The 20,471-nt window shown below is 38.5% G+C and overlaps 1 long non-coding RNA gene across 1 annotated transcript; it reads right to left on the bottom strand.

The window, feature by feature from the left end:
* Window positions 1-10,373: 10,373 nt before the first annotated feature.
* LOC143103065 (uncharacterized) lies at window positions 10,374-18,206 on the bottom strand. The gene is made up of 4 exons (XR_012982711.1): window positions 18,167-18,206; window positions 11,854-11,892; window positions 11,006-11,104; window positions 10,374-10,588 (listed from the first exon to the last, which is right to left on the bottom strand). It is a non-coding gene; the product is annotated as an uncharacterized LOC143103065 (long non-coding RNA).
* Between the last annotated feature and the right edge of the window lie 2,265 nt (window positions 18,207-20,471).

The following is a 20,471-nucleotide window of genomic DNA, read 5'->3' as shown; positions in this document are numbered from 1 at the left end:
AGGCACTTTTTCCTATACTGGCTCCGCTCGGGGAGTTCAAAGCCAATATGAACGCGGATTTTGTTGTATGTTAAATGTTTGTGAAAGAGGAAATGCATTTAGACTTTGAAACTGAAAAACTGAAAATGTTTTTATGTTTGAATTTTAGGGAAGCTGCTGCTTGGTTTGTCGAGTTCCTGGTGCCTGGTATTTTGGTTGTGTCCAGTCTTCGCTAACACTGGTAAGTTCTTTTTGCCATTGTGTCTCTTCCTTGTATAAGACAAGTCAAGCGTAATGTACTTCTGTGATGAAAAGATGACAATTTTATATTGGACTTGGGAAAATTAGGCCTAATTGATTATGTGCTGGTGAATTGGGTCATTTTACTACCACATCCTAACATATTTGCAATTTGAGTTGTGCTCCAATCCGCAAACTAAAATACCTCTTCCATTCTGTATCATGTTTCCTCAGTTATCCATTTATGTGGAAATGCAAAGACTGTGGGGACTGTTTTTTAAGAAGAAATGAAGTACTGAAGCACATCAGACTTCACCATCGTTATGGTCGGGGGCATGCCTACCCCTGTATTTTTGAGCATTGCCCGTGTAAATGCAAGACATGGAGGGCTCTTATTGCCCATTTGAGCAAGTTCCATCCAGCTGAACAGTCCCAGAAAAGTAGTTTTTCAATCTTTAAATGTCATATCTGCAACAACTGTCAACTTGCATCTGAAACTGAGTATTTTCAACACATTGGGAAACATTTGAGAAACCACAAACTGGTCAGTTGTATGTTCAATGGTTGCTCTTACCAGACAAATCTATATGGAGTTTTCTACACACATATATGGAGAAAACACACCCCCTACTCAATTACAGATTTCAAACCTGAAGCTATTTATGGATCTATTGAGAGCCCTCTTTTTGAGTCTTTGGGAAAAGGTGATACTGAGCTTTTAGATGATGTACCATATGAAGACTTAACATTTGAAGAGCATACTGTTGTACCAGAAGAAACAGATTCCCCAAAAGTCATTGAACTGAAATTGGCCTCAGTATTGCTTAAATTAGAACATTCTTATCTAGTGCCTGAATTTGCTGAGATTATACAAATGGTTGTTGTCCAGGATACACTGTTTTTCGTTGTCATGAAGCTGGCTGCATGGCTCTGGGAACACTATAGCGCATATGAACTGAAGACATGTCCCACAAAGGAGATAAAACTCCTTCATCCAAATGAGCTGAGCGATCCATACCCGTTGGTGGACTACACAGTTGGGGGAATGAGGCTCATTACTCTGAAAAGATATATACATGTTTAAGGTCAGAATTTATCGAGTGGTTTACGTCTTTGCATGTATCCCTTAAAATGCAACACAAAATTCTTTAGTCCAAATGGTATTTCAAGACTTAAGTTTTATGCACCCATTTTTCATATGTAACATTTGATATTAGTCCAGTGCTGACAACATTGAGATTCATGTGGCTAGCTGCCTAATTGGGAAATTACTGTCTTTGCATGTGTTCTAGTATTTCACCATTCTATTATAGCCTGTTGCATTTTGTCATTTGAATAGGCCTATACATTTAAGTTTTACTTTGTTCTGATTGTCTAAATGTCTAAACATGTTATGGTCTCTCTCCCTATTTCCCACTCACTCTTTCATTCTGTTTTTCTGTCTCTACTCTGTCTCTACTCTACTGTTATCACTTTTCTAATTTCTCTCAGGACACCATAGCGGAAATCGCACCTGTTCGCTTGCTGGTCATCATCAGTGAAAATGATTGCATGAGAATGGAGCTGCACATTCCCGATACTGTGGAAGCCCTCATTGAGGATGTGAAGACTGCATGTGGACTAGGAGGCCATATACGGCTACAGTACAAAGACGCTGATTTTGGAGACCTGTTTATTAATGTAACCTCAACATCTGTAATTAAGGACCTCACCGTTCTTAAAGTGATCCAGCTAGACCCTGAAGCCACCATTGTTACCCTATACCCAGTGAATACACCCATGAGTAGCACCCTTTCGCTTGACATAGACAATGACGACTGCCCCAGCTTGCTCTCTGCATTGACTAGTGACACTGCTCTGCCTAGCCACACTGCTCTGCCTATCCACACTGTTCTCCCTAGCCACACTGTTCTCCCTAGCCACACTGCTCTGCCTAGCCACACAGATTCTCTAAGGAAACAGCAGTGGCCAAAGGTCTTCGAAATTCCACTTTTTTTCGTATGACACTGAGTGTCAGTTGCAGAGAGCAAATATTGAGTTTACACATAAAGGGATTACGCTTGCAGTTGGTACCAAAATGCTTTCAGACATTTTAGAAAAGTTGGCTGAGGCAATTTACAGCTACAAAGCCTACCCAACAGGTGCCGACTGCAAAGATGTGGCAGATGCATTGATTAAGAAACACCCCTGCTTAATTCAACAAGGGCCCTTTGAGGAGAGTTGTGGCTGGCAACAAAGGATTAGAGTAAAAATGGCAAACTACCGCACTATGTTGAAAGCACATGGTACATCTGCTGAGCTCAGCCTGAATTCTTTCAAATCCAAGTCTCGTGAGGACTCCCACCCTGCTAAGAACCTAAAGAGACCTAGAAGGGCCGAGTTGAATTATTTTCCTCCTATACCAAATGATGAGACTCCAGAGAGCCTGGAACAGGAAAGAGTGTGTCTTTTGTCAGAAGTACAGATCAGAAATAACAGGCAAACTGTTAAGGATAAGATGGCGAAGACGTTTGGGTACCGGAGGCAAGAGATAGTGCATGACCAGCCAAGGATTTCAAATGTCGTGGAGAGGTGGCCAGCACTGTTGCAAATGGAAGAGGTCAGTTTTGGTGCAAAACTATGTTGATTCTTATTCCTTTGGAATTCATAACAGATTTTTTGAGTAATTTGATTACAGCTTTTGCCACTATTAAATAGTTTTATCAATTTAAACCCAAAGTTAATCCCAAGCTCTTTGTATGTTCTGCTGTTTTCATTTTTTAGATCAGTGCTGAGTTTATGAGGATAACAACAGTGCCCTTGGAGAGTAAATTCATACAGGAGTTAGACAGACATTCCACGAAGATTCTGCAGATCATACGGAACAAGGGTGGCGTGATAAAAGAAAGGACTGGCAGGATTCTGCAGACTTTAGATGAGGTATGTACAATTACGGTTGAGTGAGACTGAGTCAAACATGTACAGTAAGGGATAATGGACGACACAGTGTTCGGTTCACAGAAATAAATGCACGGTCGAGGAGGCAAAACGGCCCCAACGTGCAGCATTTACTTTTGTGAACCAAACGCCGTGGAGTCCATCATCCCGCTTATTCCAATGTTGCCACTTGTGTTGTGTTCATTTCCTGTTATGTTATATATATAAAAAAAACTGCTCCATGATGAACATTCAAAATGTTTAGTGTTTCAATATACTTTTTGTCTGTTTCACACTGGATTTCTCCTTTAAGTGGTAAAAATAAGAGCATGTCATTTTAATGAATGCATTTTGTTCAGGTTGTGGACATCAACACAAGAAGGGAATCCATTCTCAAATGTTTAGTCCTCTACTTTGGTGAATCTGTTCACCATCTGATCAAGGAAATCCAGGTACATGCATTGCTCAGCCATCCATACACAAACACATACTTAGATACTGTTCATACTGGAAGGGCTCAAAAAATGTGAATGTTGTCGAAGTTCAGTCATTACAGTAATTCAAGGTAAAAAGTGTAACTCATCCAAACACAAAATTGCATGTCATAAAGCAAAATTACAATCCTGTGAACACTTTCACCACAGGCTAGCACTTTTACAAGTATCGATGCAAATTTACAAAGTGCAGAATCTAATGGAAAGGTCAATGCACAGGACGTAGCCTATTTGTATGTTTCACGCTTTTCCAAAGGATGTTCCCTAATGATGACCTAAGGTGATTCCTTCATATCATATAACGTCAATGCATTGCCTTGATTGAAATAATAAATAGTTATAATGAAGTTTTCACTGATCTTTTTACACTGACCAACCGAAGGAATCACTTTGTCATTAGGGAAACCATTTGAGGGAAACACCCTTTGGAAAAAGCGTGAAACATGCAAGCAGGCTACTCTTTACGTCATATCTGTCATACGTCATACGTCGTATTCTGCACTTTGTAAATTTGTATTGAGACTTTTGAAAGTGTTAGCCTGTGGTAAAAGTATTCACAGGATTGTAATTTTGTTTTATGACCTTTTGTGCTCAGACATTTGTAGTCTGGCTATCACCATACTAAGCTCAATCTTTCAAGATTGAACATTAGCCTGGGGAGTCTGCGCTTTATTTTTACTGCACAAGAGGCATGTTCAATGGGCATAGTTCAAATGACTGTACGCTTGGATAGTCCTTCAACCAATCTTTTCATGTGGCCCTGCTGAAGTGTTATGGATGCCCAGGTTGCTTTCATAGCAGATATTGTTGTATCTCATGCCTAATCTTCTTCTTAAAAATACCGCATAGATCATAGCGTTGCAGTTCAGGCAAGTAAAGCGCAGTAATTCCATGGTCATGAAACCAGTTATTGGTACTTTTGGGAGCATGTATTGAATCAATGTAATATAAGTTTGAAATGGCATTTTGAATGGGAATGGTGGGGGCACTACTGTTTTGATACACGACCGAGTCAAAATCACTATTGTGAAAACACTAAGAAGGCTTGACACAACATGAAACTTTGATCTAAGTATCATCAGTGTCTCTACACATGAACTTGAGCATTGAGAACATTGTTTGTGTACAAAGAGTTTACTAAAAAGGAAGGTTTCGAACAAGTGAGTTGTTCAGAACCTTCCTTTTTAGTAAACTCTTTATACACTAACCTCTTCGTGTTTCTCTCTCTCTCTCTCTCCCTCCCCGCAGGGATGTCATATAAACACAGGCACACATAACAGGGTCTACACATGCAGCTTATGTAATGCAAAACAAGCAGTGGTGTACTCATTTATGCTCACTCAACAGGGGTTGCACACTCACTCAGTTCAGGAAATACAGAATAAGCAGGGGTGTCTCTCACACACTCAACTGAGTCTGGTCAGCATTCCTTACTATGTTTTGTGTTGCCAGGTGATGGACTGGAGCTGGATGGAATGGCCGTCATCATCAGGGAAACGGACACCAGGGTTCTCATTGAGGGCACAGAGGTCCTCAATAACTTGCCCTCAACAGCAACTGCTGTCTCAATGTTATTTGGACTAACCTATGTGCTAAACCTTCAATATCCAAAAGAATTGAAATTTACTTTTGAATTTATCCAGAAAGTCTTAATGGAACTTCACCCCAGAAAGATGGCCCCCAAAGTATGTCGCCTCTGTACTCTGCTGCACAGTCAATGACTCTATTGAATATGTTAGCTTTGTAGAACACACACACAGGAGAATCTTTTTTTGTATTTATATATATATTTGTTAATCCACATGATATTGATATTGCAATTGATGCTGTGGCTTTGATCTATTTGTATATATATATGTCTTAACATAATTTACTGTTGTATGTATTTGTATGTTATGTGTTTGTATTGTATTGTATTGTAAGACTGTATTGTATTGTATTGTAAAACAGAATTTACATTTGAATGAATTTGTATTTATACAACAATGTATTTGTAACTTGTTTGTAATTTGTTAATGTCTGTAAACTGCTTTTCATACAGTTAATAAATATTTAAAAGAACGTTTGGTCTCACTGACTTTTTAGGAAAAAAAATATTGAGATAATTTAAAATGGTTAGATTATGCCAATTACAGAGCCTTTTATATTACTTACAATGAATACATATTTCATATTGAAGTAAACTTAATTAAGATCAAGTCAGTTAAAAAGCTTTTTTTCCATTCAAGCCAATTTAAATGTTTAGTTTACACCAAATTCTGTAAAGAGTTTGCATGAAATGCATGCATTTATTTTAATTTAAGCCAATTTAAAATATTGATTTACACCAAATTAAGAAAATGCAGAAAATTAGTTTGAACTGAATGGTTTCTGAACCTTAGATCAATGTAAAATCTTGATTTACACCAAATTAAGAAAATGCAGAAAATTAGTTTGAACTGAATGGTTTCTGAACCTTAGATCAATGTAAAATCTTTATTGTGAATGGTTACTCTACTTTTATTAAGTTAATCCAATGTTTCATTTTTTACAGTGTGCCTCAAAACGATGGCAAAACGTTTTGCCCAAAATAATCCAAATTGTTTTCAGGCTGGCATTGTCAGTTTTGCCAAATATGTTTTCAAAATGCAATCCTACAGTGCACTTTGAATATTAAATTGCAAAACGAATTGACATTTGAAACTGAATATTGAAAATTGAAATGCAAAATGAATTGCCATTTGAATTTTGCGAAGAGTTTGTTAGCATTAATTTTCTCGCGAACCGTTTATCACAGCTAATATCATTGGAAAGCCCGGGTTCCACACAAATACTTCGTTACTGTACTTAAGTAGAAATTTTACGTATCTGTACTTTACTTCGCTATTTAAATTTGTCAACTTTCACTTTTACTCCACGACATTTCCTAGATAAAATGTATACTTTTACTCCGTTATATTTCCACTAAGCATCTTCGTTACTCGTTACTAAAACATAAAATTAGAAGAAATGTGTGCGACTGCAATAAGGGAGGTTTGGCGAATCACTGCTCCTAGATTGCATTACGCACGCTCCGCACTCTATTTCAGCGCTTGTTTGTTGCTAAAGGAGGAGGACGCACAACTGAAACCGCCATGGAAGCACGAGCACCTACTGGAGGACCTCCCGTTATCATAGACGACCACCCCGACGATAGTGGTGAACTCGGTGAACAGGGTAGTGGTGAAGATAACGTCATACACCCGTGGCCGTATTTGCAAGGAATGTTTCTGTACATTGGCAGCTTTCTGTGAAGCTGAACACTCCGCTACCTGCCTCAGCGGCCTGTGAAAGGCTATTTAGCATCGCAGGACTTGTCTTCAGTCCAAGAAGAGTAAGACTGAATCAGGCCCGGGGTGGGTAATCGGGAGAATTCCCGGTGGCCGCTTCACTTTTGGGTTAACGTTAGTCTATCTTTTCAGTAGGACACGCTCCGTCAGGAAGGATGGAGGGTAGAAAGAGGCCAGGAGAGACTGAGCAGATCAACCAGTCGACCACTGAAAATGATGAGCCCGAAATTAGTGATAAGGAGTAGCCTGGGTGTTCCCATGCTGCCTTGCACTCGATTTGATTCACGCTGCTAAGGCAGCCTGGAGACCATCGCCTGAGATAGGGGACCAATCACAGAACAAGGGGAAAAGCAAGACGATGATGAGCTATGCACAGACGCATTTGATAGACAATCGTCATTTTTTTCAAATACGACAAACTCATTGAAAAGTGGTGGCGCTAGCCAGGCTAGATGAGGAGGCCATGACTACAGGGACAAGTAGAGAGGATAAATTAAAGTTATTTAATGTAAGAAAGAGCAATTACCCTACATGATAAATATGCCTTGTTTACTCAGAAGAGGGTGTAGTAAAGGAGTAGGCTAAATCACCAAACAACAATATAGCCTACCCATGCAAAAAACTTCTTTTGAAGATGAACAGACACCTTTTCAGTTTCAACTAATGACTGGCATATTAGTAGCTGCTGGACATAGGTGGCCTGTGTGTGTGTGGGTGTGTGAGAGTGAGATGGTGACCTGGGGAGTAAGCCCTAAATGCTCATACCACATGACCAAAATGGTCTCCCTACCAGCAGGTAATTTTTTTTTTTTTTAAATAAGTTATTTATTTTTCATTTTTACCTGAAGTTCATACAAAAGTGGCATTTCTGTTTCTGTTTTTTTCTTTGATGTCAGCTCTAAAAATATGCTGTTTGTTCTTTGAACTTAAGAGAATTGTGCCTGAAAAGTCCTAGAAAAGAATGTGATTTTGTTTTGATGAGTGAGATTAAGAAGATATGGGAACCCTGAATATGCTTTATGCTTTACTATAAGAAAGCCAAAATAAAGTTCACAAAAGTTCAAAATAAAACCGCTTGCTTTTGACTTTTACTTCAAATACTTAAGTACATTAAATATCAGAAAATTACTTTTGATACTTAGTACAGTATATATCAGATACTTTAAGACTTTTACTTAAGTACTATTCTAAAAGGTAACTTTCACTTCTACCAAAGTCTTTTTCTAGTACGATTGCTTTCTAGTACTTTAACACTGACCGCGAGCAAGCCTCATATTGGGTGGGGAAGAAGACACATTTGGAGGGGTATTGCCCCCCCCCCATTCTAAAGCTGGCCATGGTTGCTAGGCTACACACCCGGCTAAGGTAATGGCACCTGTTCCAGCAGGTCGATGTTATAGTAGGCCAACGTCATCTTCCAGGCAGCGCTGAGGTAATGGCATCTGTTCCAGCAGGTCGATGTTATAGTAGGCCAACGTCATCTTCCAGGCAGCGCTGCATGGAAGGCACTAGGCCTAGGTTTAGGCAAGAGTTAGGGTTAGGGTTAGGGTTAGGTGCCTTGAAGTCACACACACTACACTACACACCTATGGAAGAATATTAGACTCAAAAGTTTTGTACGTGTGTATCACGTTTTGAAACTGTAGAAATTATTTGTAACTGTAAAAATGATCTGTACAAGTAATTGTCAATATCACAAATATGCCCTACACTTACAAATCTATTCTACGGGTACGGATCGGTTTTACAGCTACAAATCATCCTACAGTTAAAAATATTTTACAATTACAAATATATTCTACAATTACACATCAATATTCTACGCACAAAAAGCTGCTCTACAGTTACAAATCTTTTCTACAGGTGTACAGACTTTTGCACCACCTTAGGGATGAGAAGTGTCTCATATGTATTGTGTGTGTGTGTAACAGGATTTGTAACTGTAAAAATGATTTGTGATTTAACAAAAAAATAACACGAACAATTTTAAGCATTACTCATATGTCGTTCACTTACAAATATATCCCACAGGTATTAAATATTCCACAGTTGCTGTCTTTCAATTACGAAACTATTCTGCCATTACAAATCTCTGCTGCTCGCACAAGTATTTTCTACAAGTACACAAATACTTTTGAGACTGTTCTGGCGCTTCCTGTTGAATAGCCAATGGCGATCCTCAGGTTTGGCTAGCCAACCATGAATCTCAGTTCACTAACCAATCACAGAGCAGGAGCAGCGCCGTTGTCGTGGCTAGTTGTGTGGGTGCAACCAAACTTGGAGTCTACGCTTGGAGCACGCTAGCAGAGAAAGGAACGGGCTCCGATGCTAGTTTCCTATATTCCTTGAGGTACATTGATGGTTAATACAGCCAGTGTACCTGATACACGGGGCAAGTAGTTAACAAAATGTGTCCCCTCTCTATCGGCAGTTATCTTTCTGGCTGTTCCTAGGTAGTTAAGTTATCAATTTATTTACATTTCAAATGGGCGACTTAAGCTATGTTAATTACAGTCATCGTTTTACATTTCTGATGGTTCGTTAACTTTGATAATTTGTCAACTGTACCAGTGCAGATAAACTACTACACATACAATCATGCTTTTCCAGAATGCTCTCTTTCTACATAGTGTTTCAGTGTGCATGTAAATATGCATCGTTGTTTTTGTCTATTCATGTAGCCTAAGCCAGTGTTTCTCAAAGTGTGGTTCGCGAGCAGGCATGCTAAAATATAATAGGCCTATAGATGATTTGTTTGCGATGTTGAACAACTTTTATGTAAATCCAAACAGTTCTGTAACACTGCCTATGTAAGCTATGCCAGTTTAAATCATGAATCCTGACAATAAGCAAGGTGGTTCAATGAGTAGGCCTACTATTTTTTTGTTTAGCTAGGTGGTCTGTGAGGTTTTTTTATTTATTGGTTAAGTGGTCCTTGTTCTGAAAAACTTTGAGAAACACTGATGTAATATCTCTTATCAAGGGCCTTCAAGATCACTCCACTGGATCACTGGACCATTCTCTACATCAGCATGGAGAACATGTAGCCTACCACTGAATAGAAAATACATTTCCTTCCCTCATATATTTGTTCTTTAAAATGTGTTTCTTAGGTCTATTGTATTCTAGTCTTTGAACACCATTATTGTAGACTTCTCCCCTGTCCTGTCTGATAAATTTAAAATTGCATTTCTAAATATTATTCCCTAATGCTGGGATATGTGAACTTTAATAAATAATTTTATTCATTAGGCTTACGTTTTTATCCAAAGCAACTTAGACATCAATTCTTACCAGAGCCAGTTTCTCAGAGCAAGTTGGGGATACACGTAGGTGCCTTGTGGCAGCTGAGAAACAAAATCACAACTTTTCTGGCTACTGCATATGGTGCACTCATTGTAGTTAAATATACAACTAGGAAAAATAGCAACCGGCATACAGTTTCTCATTGCATAGTTTATTCATTCAACAACTGGAACTCTGGTCACCGTCTGAAACACTGAAATTGTTGACTATACTGCATTGAACTTGCAGAAAACAACACTAGATCAAGCCAAAACCATAATTGCTTTATTTCAGCGTTGCATCCATAGCTTCTTTGAAGGTGTCCCGTCCAGAAGACCACCAGGTCTTTCAATGTCTCTAAAGAACCTGTAAGAATTAAAAGACAATATCAGAAAATACTTTTAGTAGTAGTTCGTTTGTTATACAATGCTAGCCTGGTTAGCGCTTCGGACTTGTAACCGGAGGGTCGCCGGTTTGAGTCCCGACCAGTAGGCACGGCTGAAGTGCCCTTGAGCAGGCACCTAACCCCTCACTGTTCCCCGAGCGCCGCTGTTGTTGCAGGCAGCTCACTGCCGGGATTAGTGAGTGCTTTACCTCACTGTGTGCTCAGTGTGTTTCACCAATTCACGGATTGGGATACTTTCACATATTTTTCAGTCTGCGAGTGGTTCAAGTACAGATCTCTCATCAAATCCAAATCACTCTGATCAGCCAGGTTTCAAAATCGGGGGGGGGGGGGGGGGGGGGGGAGATATCTTAGGAAATATTTGTCATACCACTTACAACGTATTGTCTGAGGTAGGCTGTGACACGGCATGAGTCTTCCATTTCATCTTCGTCAACCTCCGCCTCATCTGGTCAAACCACTCTTTTCAAAATGATCTGCAACAAAAACAGTGCGCAGATTTAGCCTAGTCTACTGTATGACTTCAACGAGGTGATCTTCAGTTTCGTTCTGCTTACAGTATCTCACTGCCACTGCAACGCCTTTGAATGCACTCCACTGCCCTGTTTACAAATGCTACAGCGGACTTAAACTGCCACCTTGTGGCGATAAGTTTTAATACATTTCACACAGCTGCATGAATCACAGAAAGTGCGAAAGAAGTGGCCACTTCTGAATGGGACCCACTGCATGTGGTAACAGTCAATATTTTATTTTAAATGTGCTTCATAAACATACAATCCTGCACTGTGAAAACAAAAAACATCTGAATTATACTTCTCCCTTCACCCAAATACAATAATGAAGGTGAAAGGAAGTTATTAAGCATTAATGGTGCTTCCTAAAGGGGGTATTGATAAATAGTCTAGGTCCAGAGGCTGCCTTTGAAGAGCCTGTTCCAGTCTGGTTTTCAGCCTCTCTAATAACCTGCCAGTGTAGATAAATTTATCATAGATAATGATCTATCACTGACAGGAACCAACAAAAATTTTTGAAAATAAACTGACTTTAAAGATAGAATAGTAGTGATTTCTCTTTAACTTTTACAAAATTTAAACATACACATCCGAGGATGTTGTTTTAAGTAAGAATACTGCCGTCAACAAGTTCAAAAGGTATGCTTTTTGAAACTCACATCGGGCGGCGACCTATTTTTATAGAGAGTAAAATATATTTTATGACCCACCTATGCTTCAGGAGGCAGCAACTGGGGATCCATAAGAACCTGCTTACACAGAAGAAATAGATACAGACAGATGAATGTGTCTACCAATGCCCAGCACAGTATTTCTGTATTATTTATTTTGTACCTTATGATCAGCCATGAAGAACCATCAGAAAATGCCAACATAGCCTAGCTCATGCAACAGAAACTCCTTACTGCAGAAAAACCGTAGTACTGTAGGTTTGATGCTCAACAGATTGCTCTGGAGTTAGTTATAAGTTAATAATAAGTAACCATTGATATGTGTGACAAAACATACCAACTGGTGTCAGCCTACTATAAGAGTTCGTCAAGTCCGAATAGCACCTCACAATCTGGAGGTAGACCTGGCATACGAGGCCTAATGGTTAGCACACCTCTTGATAATAATGCTGAGCCTACCTTATGACTGACAAACTCCCTTAAAACTTTGACCGCATTTGTTACAAACTTGAAACAAAATGTCTTCAAAAGTATGTTGAGTGTTGTTATTTATTTCCATCCGTCCACACACTACATATCCGTTCGCGCTTGTATGCTGCTTAAACTGAAAATGTAGCTACCATTGCTATTCTACATTGAGATTGAGTGGGATTTGGCTAACTAGCGGTAGCTTCCTATATAATAGTTATTTGTCTGTTGCCCACATTAGTTGCCATTGATTGATCTCACCTCGTTGCCCCGTATATCAGGTACACTGGCTGTATTAACAAGGAATAGTGGACATAGAACAAGTCTGTGTGGTGTAGGCTACCAACATACCTCAAGGAATACAGGAAACTAGCGTGCTCCAAGCGTAGACTCTTTTTTTTTTTTTTTTTTTTTAAATTGCTTTATTGAACAATTCGACACAATACATATACATTAGACAGTACAAAAAGGACAGTAATAATAATACAATAATAATAATAATAAAATAAATAAATAAAAACACACATACACAAACAATAAGTACAGAAAAGATCAATTATGTAAAGAGAAGACAGATTATCTGTTAAGTGCTGTGTTAATAAGACACAACAGCCTATCATTTTTTGAGTTGTTTCTAACTACCTGTAAGGTATTGACAAGCGTATCCATTTCTAAAGAAAATAAAGGGAAAGAAGGCTGCGATTTTTGCCATTTTTGCTTGTGAATGAAAAATTTTGCTTGCAAAATAAAGAAATTTACTACATATTCAAGGGATTTCTTTTCATGGTTTTCATAATAGAAAAAAATATCTTTCATACTAAGGGAGTAAGTTATATCTAAACGATCAAAAATGTACTTATTGAGCTCAATAAGAAATAATTCAGTTTTTTTACATTCAAAGAATAGATGAACTAAAGTTTCATCAACATCACCACAAAAGGAACACTCACTTTGTACATCTGCATATTTGGAGATAGCCATATTCACAGGATATATTTTGTGGAGGATTTTAAAATGAACTTCTTTAACTTTGTTTGTAACACAATATTTGTTAGGCAAAAGCCAAGCTTTTTTCCACACAATTTCCTGAACAAAAGAGCTCCAATAAAATTTCCCCCTGGGAGTGATTATTTTTTTTGTTTGAAAAATTCGGCGTATATGTTTATTGTCACATTTCCTATCAACCAGATCGATTCCACCCAAACAAAGGCTATATTGCAGTACATTCTGAGTACCCTGGTAGGATAAATGGTTTCTAATAAGTTGGGTCAGCCCTGTGGGGATAGCCCTAATCAATGAGTTGAACTCCCTAAAAGGGACTGGAAGGCAGTGGATTGATAAAAATTGCTCATATGACAAGATGTTGCCAGAACTATCAAACAGCGATATAACATTTTGTATGCCATTATCAACCCATCTGGGGAAAAACAGAGATTTGTTCCTGATAGTAATTTGCTCATTATTCCAAAGCAGCATTTTGTGAGGAGAAAAATTGTGAACAAAACATAATCTCCAAGCAAGAAGGCACTGCTGATGAAACTTTGATAAAGAAACGGATAATTTTGTAGGTGAATAATTGCACTTTAGAATAAAAGAGAGGCCCCCAACCTGGTTAAATATATAGTTAGGGATAAAAAACCATATAGAATTTGTTTGTATGAGACATCTTCTGATCCATCCTACTTTAAATGAATTAACTGTATTAGAGAAATCCAGGAAATCTAACCCACCCTGGGCTTTAGAACTAGATAATACCTCTTTTTTAAGTTTATGTGGTTTATTTTTCCAAATGAAATCCAAAAAGATTTTGTTTATCTCTTTTATATTTTTGTCAGTGATAAATAGCGGAATGGAGGGGTATACAAAATGAGACAAACCATCCGCTTTTGCTAGGAGAACTCTGCCCAGCATGCTCAAATCTCTTTGCAGCCAAGAATTAAGAATATTCTTGGCTTTAATGATTTTCCCTGAAAAGTTTAAAGATTGCCTATCCTTTATTTCTTTAACTATTTGAATACCAAGATACTTAACTGTATTTTTTATTGGAATATTGTGTATAAAGCTATCTCCACACTCATGTATAGCCAAAAGTTCACATTTAGAAATATTTAATCTCAGACCAGAAGCCTCAGAGAATTGCTCAACTAAAGATAAAGCATACAATAATTGAGACTTATCATGCAAAAATAAAGTTGTATCATCCGCCAGCTGAGCAATCTTAATAACTCTTTCAAAAATTGTTATGCCCTTTAGCTCAAGGTCATGAACAATAAATAGAGATAGTAGTTCAGTAACCAGCAAAAAGAGGAAGGGAGATATCGGGCAACCTTGTCTGACACCTCGCTGAATATTGAATCTTGTAGATGTATCACGGTTAATGATAACTGAACTGTTTATTCCTTTATAAAACATCTCAATTATACTAATAAATGAGTCACCAAATCCAAATAATTTAAGGGTTTGCAGTAGAAATGAATGCTCAATGGTGTCAAAGGCTTTATAGAAGTCTAGAAAAAAAATGAAAGCTGGGGATCGAATCGCATCAGCATAATCTAAGAGATCAAGCACCAGTCTGATATTGTTTGTAATGTGTCGGTTCTTAATAAAGCCCGACTGTGTCTCTGAGATTATACCATCAAGACCAGATTTCAGTCTGTTGGCATAAACCAAAGCCAATATCTTGTAATCAATGGTCAGAAGCGAAATTGGGCGCCAATTATCAATTAAAAGTGTGTCTTTGCCTGATTTAGGAATAAGGGAAATGATCCCCTGTTTCATAGTTGTAGACATTTCCTTACGTTTTATGCATTCGTTGTACATGTCAAGCAAAGGAACTTTTATGTGTTCCCAAAAATGAATATAAAATTCAACTGAGAGGCCATCTATGCCAGGGGCCTTGCCTTTTTTCATAGAGTGTAGAGCTTTTCTAACTTCATCAAAAGTAATTTTGGAATCACAGATTAATTTGTAATTATCATCTATAATTGGAACATATTTCCTTACTTTATCCATAAACGTAACGCATCTACTGGCATCAAATCTGGAAGAATAAAGTTCACTATAGAACCTAGTGACAAATTTAGAAATCACCATAGGATCATTACATTTATTTCCATCAATGTTGAGGGAAGTTAAAGCCTTCCTCTGACCATTCCTTTTCTCTAATGCAAAAAAGTAGCCGGAATTCCTTTCACCTTCTTCTAACCACTTTGCTCTTGATCTGATGAAGGCACCTTTAGCTAAATCTGAGTACAGCCCATCAAGTTTTAAACTAATGTCTTTTATTTCTACTTTTTCCTCTTCAGTAATATTATTTCTTGTCAGTAACTCATTGAGTCTTTCAACTAATTTGGTCTCATACTGATATTTCTTGGCCTTAATTTTTTTACATCTATCAATAGCAATACTCCTTGTCTTATATTTAAAGAATTCCCACTTTTTTGTGCCTTCCTTATCAGGATCAGAAAACAGTTCTACTATGAGATTCTTAATACTATTATTAAAGTCCTCATCCTTTAGTAAAGCATTGTTTATCTTCCAATAACCACGTAGTGAAGAGGTTTTCTGTCGATCACCTAGTTTAAGGAATATCTGTTTGTGGTCAGACATAGGTGCAACTGAGTGAGAAACATCTAGAATTAAATTAAGAGCGCTACTAGAAACTAAAAACAAATCAATCCTAGATTTAAGAGTTAATTTTTTGTTAGACCAAGTGAAGTCAATTAAATCTGGGTTGAAAAACCGCCAGGTATCAATCAACGAAAGATCAGAGCATAAAGACATAATTAAATTATTGGCAATTAAACCTTGACTTACTTTTGGGGGAAATCTATCTATACTAGCATCACCACATTCATTAAAGTCTCCACCCAAAATAACATAAGAGTTAATATACTTATCAGACAGAGATCTTACTTTGTCTGATATTTCAGCAAACAAGGCTTTGTTACAGGCATGAGAGTTGTGACCGTAGATGTTGCATAAAATAAAAGTAAAATCCTCTTGCTTTATAACCATCATAAGCCATCTCCCTTCAGAGGATTTGGATACCTCCAGTACCTCCCCTTTAAATTTGTGTAAAAAAATAGCTACCCCTGCTGAGTTACTACTTCCATGATTATAGTACACAGTATTTCCCCACTGAACTTTCCAAAACTTAGTGTCTGTTTCAATCGAGTGTGTCTCTTGAAAAAAAATTAAATCTGCTTCACTTCTCTTACAAAACAAAAATAAGGCTTTTCTCTTTACCATATCCCTTATACCTCTTACATTGAAAGACAAGACAGACAAAGACTTAAGAACATATACCATAAAGACAAAGTTAACACTTAAACCTGAACTTGGAAACTCACCTAAAGGAGAGGTGGATAACAACTGCAATTTACTATAAACACTGTAAGTTCAATAGCCTACTCAGTATCATATAAATCCTTAACAGAAAAGATTAGGTTAAATCCCAGTATAGCCTATTATGTACTAGTAGGAACATAGGAAAAGTTATTCAGATTTGGGTTAGGCCTAGTACTTTTTTCTTTTCTTTTTTTTAAATAATTAAATATACAGCAAAACAAACAAACAAACAAACAAAAAAAAAAAACAGCTGGGACACTGCAAATGGAATTAACAAGGAAAATCACTGAGCAGAAAAAAGACAATCTGTTAAAACAAAAGTAGCCTAAGATTACTTAAACCATGGAAAACAATTACCCTAGTTTCTTTGAACTTTCAGGGCTATACGAATGTAACATGGATAGGTGGAAGTTGGTTGATATCTTAATAGTTGACCTAGCTAGACCACCAAAATGTTTACCTTGAACTTTATTTGACATCAGAGAAAAGGAATTTCTTTCCGTCGATTAGGGCAAATGAGGCCCTGAAGGAGGCTTTCTTACCCCCCTCTCTAGCCTTCTTCAGCAAGGGCCAAAGTTTGTTCCTTGCTGCCCTGTCCTCTGGTGACAATGGCTCTGTGATGCGTAGATTATTCTCCTGAAGGAACTTGCAATTTCTGGCTGCTTGCCAAACTGCATCTCTGACGCGCCGCACTGCAAAGAGGATGATGACGGATCTGTTTTTCCCCGATTCCTTCGGTCCTAATCGATGAGCGATGTCCACTCCCATATGTAGACTGTCACGGATGTTCGGCGCCACTTGAGCAAGAGCTTTAATGACTTCTTCCCTTACGTTCTCTCCATCATATTCTTTCAGACCGTGCAGTTTCAGTAGAGATTTCCAGCTGTAACGTCGACTCTCTTCCACGGCTTGTTTCAGCAACTTATTTTCCTCTTTCAAAGTCAATAATTCGTTTTGCATGTGGTTTAGCTCCTTCCTATTTTCACCCACATCCAACACAAGCTGCTTAACAGTTGCCGATAAATTCTCAATTTCTTTAGAGGTAACTTGTGTGGTCTTTTCAATAGCTGAAATCTTACTAAATGTGGCATCATGTTTGGCAGACAACTCGCGAATAGCTAACAGCACGTCCTTATTTCTGTCGCTGTCCTTATCAGCATGTTCTGACGAATTACGTTTCGTTTTTTTACAGAGGGGTTTCTCTGGGGTGTCAGGGTTAAGGACAGTAGCTAAAACATTGCTGCCATCAAGAACTGGGGATGAATCAAACCATATTTTGGCATCCTCCTCCCCAGAGTCGACCGGGGTCTGAACTGCACTGGAGTTAGCACTCATTAATGCCATACCATCCATATCCTGTAGCATCGTGACTTCTTCGACTTTCTTTTTACCTTTTCTCTTAGTCTTTCTCCCCATGCACACTCAGTATTGAAGTACTCAGCTTAAGCAAGCAGAATACCCTAGTGTTTTAAAAAATCACAACGTAATTAGCAATTGTATTACCACTTCACTGAAGTTTTCTTGCGGAACTTACACACGCATGGCCACTCACGACGACGCCATCTTGGCCCCATCCCAAGCGTAGACTCCAAGTTTGGTTACACCCACAGACAACGACGGCGCTGCTCCTGCTCTGTGATTGGTTAGTGAACTGAGATTCATGGTTGGCTAGCCAAACCTGAGTATCGCCATTGGCTATTCAACAGGAAGCGCCAGAACAGTCTCAAAAGTATTTGTGTACTTGTAGAAAATACTTGTGCGAGAGAGATTTGTAATGGCAGAATAGTTTCGTAATTGAAAGACAGCAACTGTGGAATATTTAATACCTGTGGAATATATTTGTAAGTGAACGACATATGAGTAATGCTTAAAATTGTTCGTGTTATTTTTTTGTTAAATCACAAATCATTTTTACAGTTACAAATCCTGTTACACACACACACAATACATATGAGACACTTCTCATCCCTAAGGTGGTGCAAAAGTCTGTACACCTGTAGAAAAGATTTGTAACTGTAGAGCAGCTTTTTGTGCGTAGAATATTGATGTGTAATTGTAGAATATATTTGTAATTGTAAAATATTTTTAACTGTAGGATGATTTGTAGCTGTAAAACCGATCCGTACCCGTAGAATAGATTTGTAAGTGTAGGGCATATTTGTGATATTGACAATTACTTGTACAGATAATTTCTACAGTTTCAAAACGTGATACACACGTACAAAACTTTTGAGTCTAATATTCTTCCATACACACCCGGCTGAGGTAATGGCACCTGTTTCAGTAGGAAGGTGAGGTGATATTTACATTGAGGTGATATTTACATTAATTCCTGGAAGGTGAGGTGATATTTACATTAATTCCTGGTAGCGAGGTGATATTTACATTGAGGTGATATTTACATTAATTCCTGGAAGGTGAGGTGATATTTACATTAATTCCTGGTAGTTGAGGTGATATTTACATTGAGGTGATATTTACATTAATTCCTGGAAGGTGAGGTGATATTTACATTAATTCCTGGTAGGTGAGGTGATATTTACATTGAGGTGATATTTACATTCATTCCTGGAAGGTGAGGTGATATTTACATTAATTCCTGGAAGGTGAGGTGATGTTTAGACTAATTTGTGGTGAACAGAAACTTTATTTGACATCAATAAATACAGCACCACTTTCAGATCAGAATAAACCATTTAACAAGAACCTTCTCCTGGCCTTACATCCATAAATAGTCACTTTCAACAAGAACCTTCTCCTGGCCTTACATCCATAAATAGTCACTTTCAACAAGAACCTTTTTTGGCCTTACATCCATAAATACAGTCATTTGCAACAAGAACTTTTTCCAGGCCTTATATCCATAATGCAGTCATTTGCAACAGGAACCTTTTCTTGGTCCCATGTGATTCAGTCACTTTCAGCAGGAACCTTTTGCTGGTCCCAAATCCATAAACACAGCATTACATAAACCAGGAACCTTTTGCTGGTCCTGAATTCAGAGCTTTAGAATACCCAAAATGTAGAAAAACAATCAATCACCTGACAGAGTAGCAGGCCACCAGCAGCGTCTAGCCCTTAGAAGAGTGGTTCCCTTTAATAAGAGTGTTTCTCTTTTGTGGTTTTCCTTTAATAAGAGTGTTTCTCTTTTATTAATACATCTAAAAATGAATCAGTCGAGAGCCTCTCACCCCCACTGCTGTGGGATTCAGCAGCAGCAGCAGCTGGAGAGAGACAGTAAACATGGAGCCCCCTGCTGGAGAGAGTGAAACGGTGCACATGGAGGGCCCCCTGCTGGAGAGAGTGAAACGGTGCACATGGAGGGCCCCCTGCTGGAGAGAGTGAAACGGTGCACATGGAGTGCCCCCTGGTGGAGAGAGTGAAACAGTAAACATGGTGGCGCCCCCTGGTGGAGAGAGTAAAACAGTAAACATGGTGGCGCCCCCTGCTGGTCTTCCCTGTCTATGAGCACATGTACTAAACTTTATGCAGAAACTCTCCAAGCGCCTCTGGCTTCCTTCTGCAGTCCGACGGCAAACTAACAGCCATGGCGTCCAATCACAACCAGCACACACAACAGTGGACCAATCACAATCAGCACACACAACAGTGGACCAATCACAATCAGCACACACAACATTCTCTTGGCCCAGTGGACCAATCACAATCAGCACACACAACAGTGGACCAATCACAATCAGCACACACAACAGTGGACCAATCACAATCAGCACACACAACATTCTCTTGGCCCAGTGAACCAATCACAACCAGCACAAACAACATTCTCTTGGTACAGTGGACCAATCACAACCAGCACACACAACGGAGACAAGTTT

Source organism: Alosa pseudoharengus, unplaced genomic scaffold, assembly GCF_046254945.1.
Source record: "Alosa pseudoharengus isolate Yale_2024_CS ecotype anadromous, Long Island Sound unplaced genomic scaffold, YU_APseudo_1.1 YU_APseudo_1.1_scf_4, whole genome shotgun sequence".
NCBI classification, from domain to species: domain Eukaryota; kingdom Metazoa; phylum Chordata; class Actinopteri; order Clupeiformes; family Clupeidae; genus Alosa; species Alosa pseudoharengus.
The sequence above is the reverse complement of the archived record's forward strand: the minus strand, read 5'-3'. Positions and strand labels throughout refer to the sequence as shown.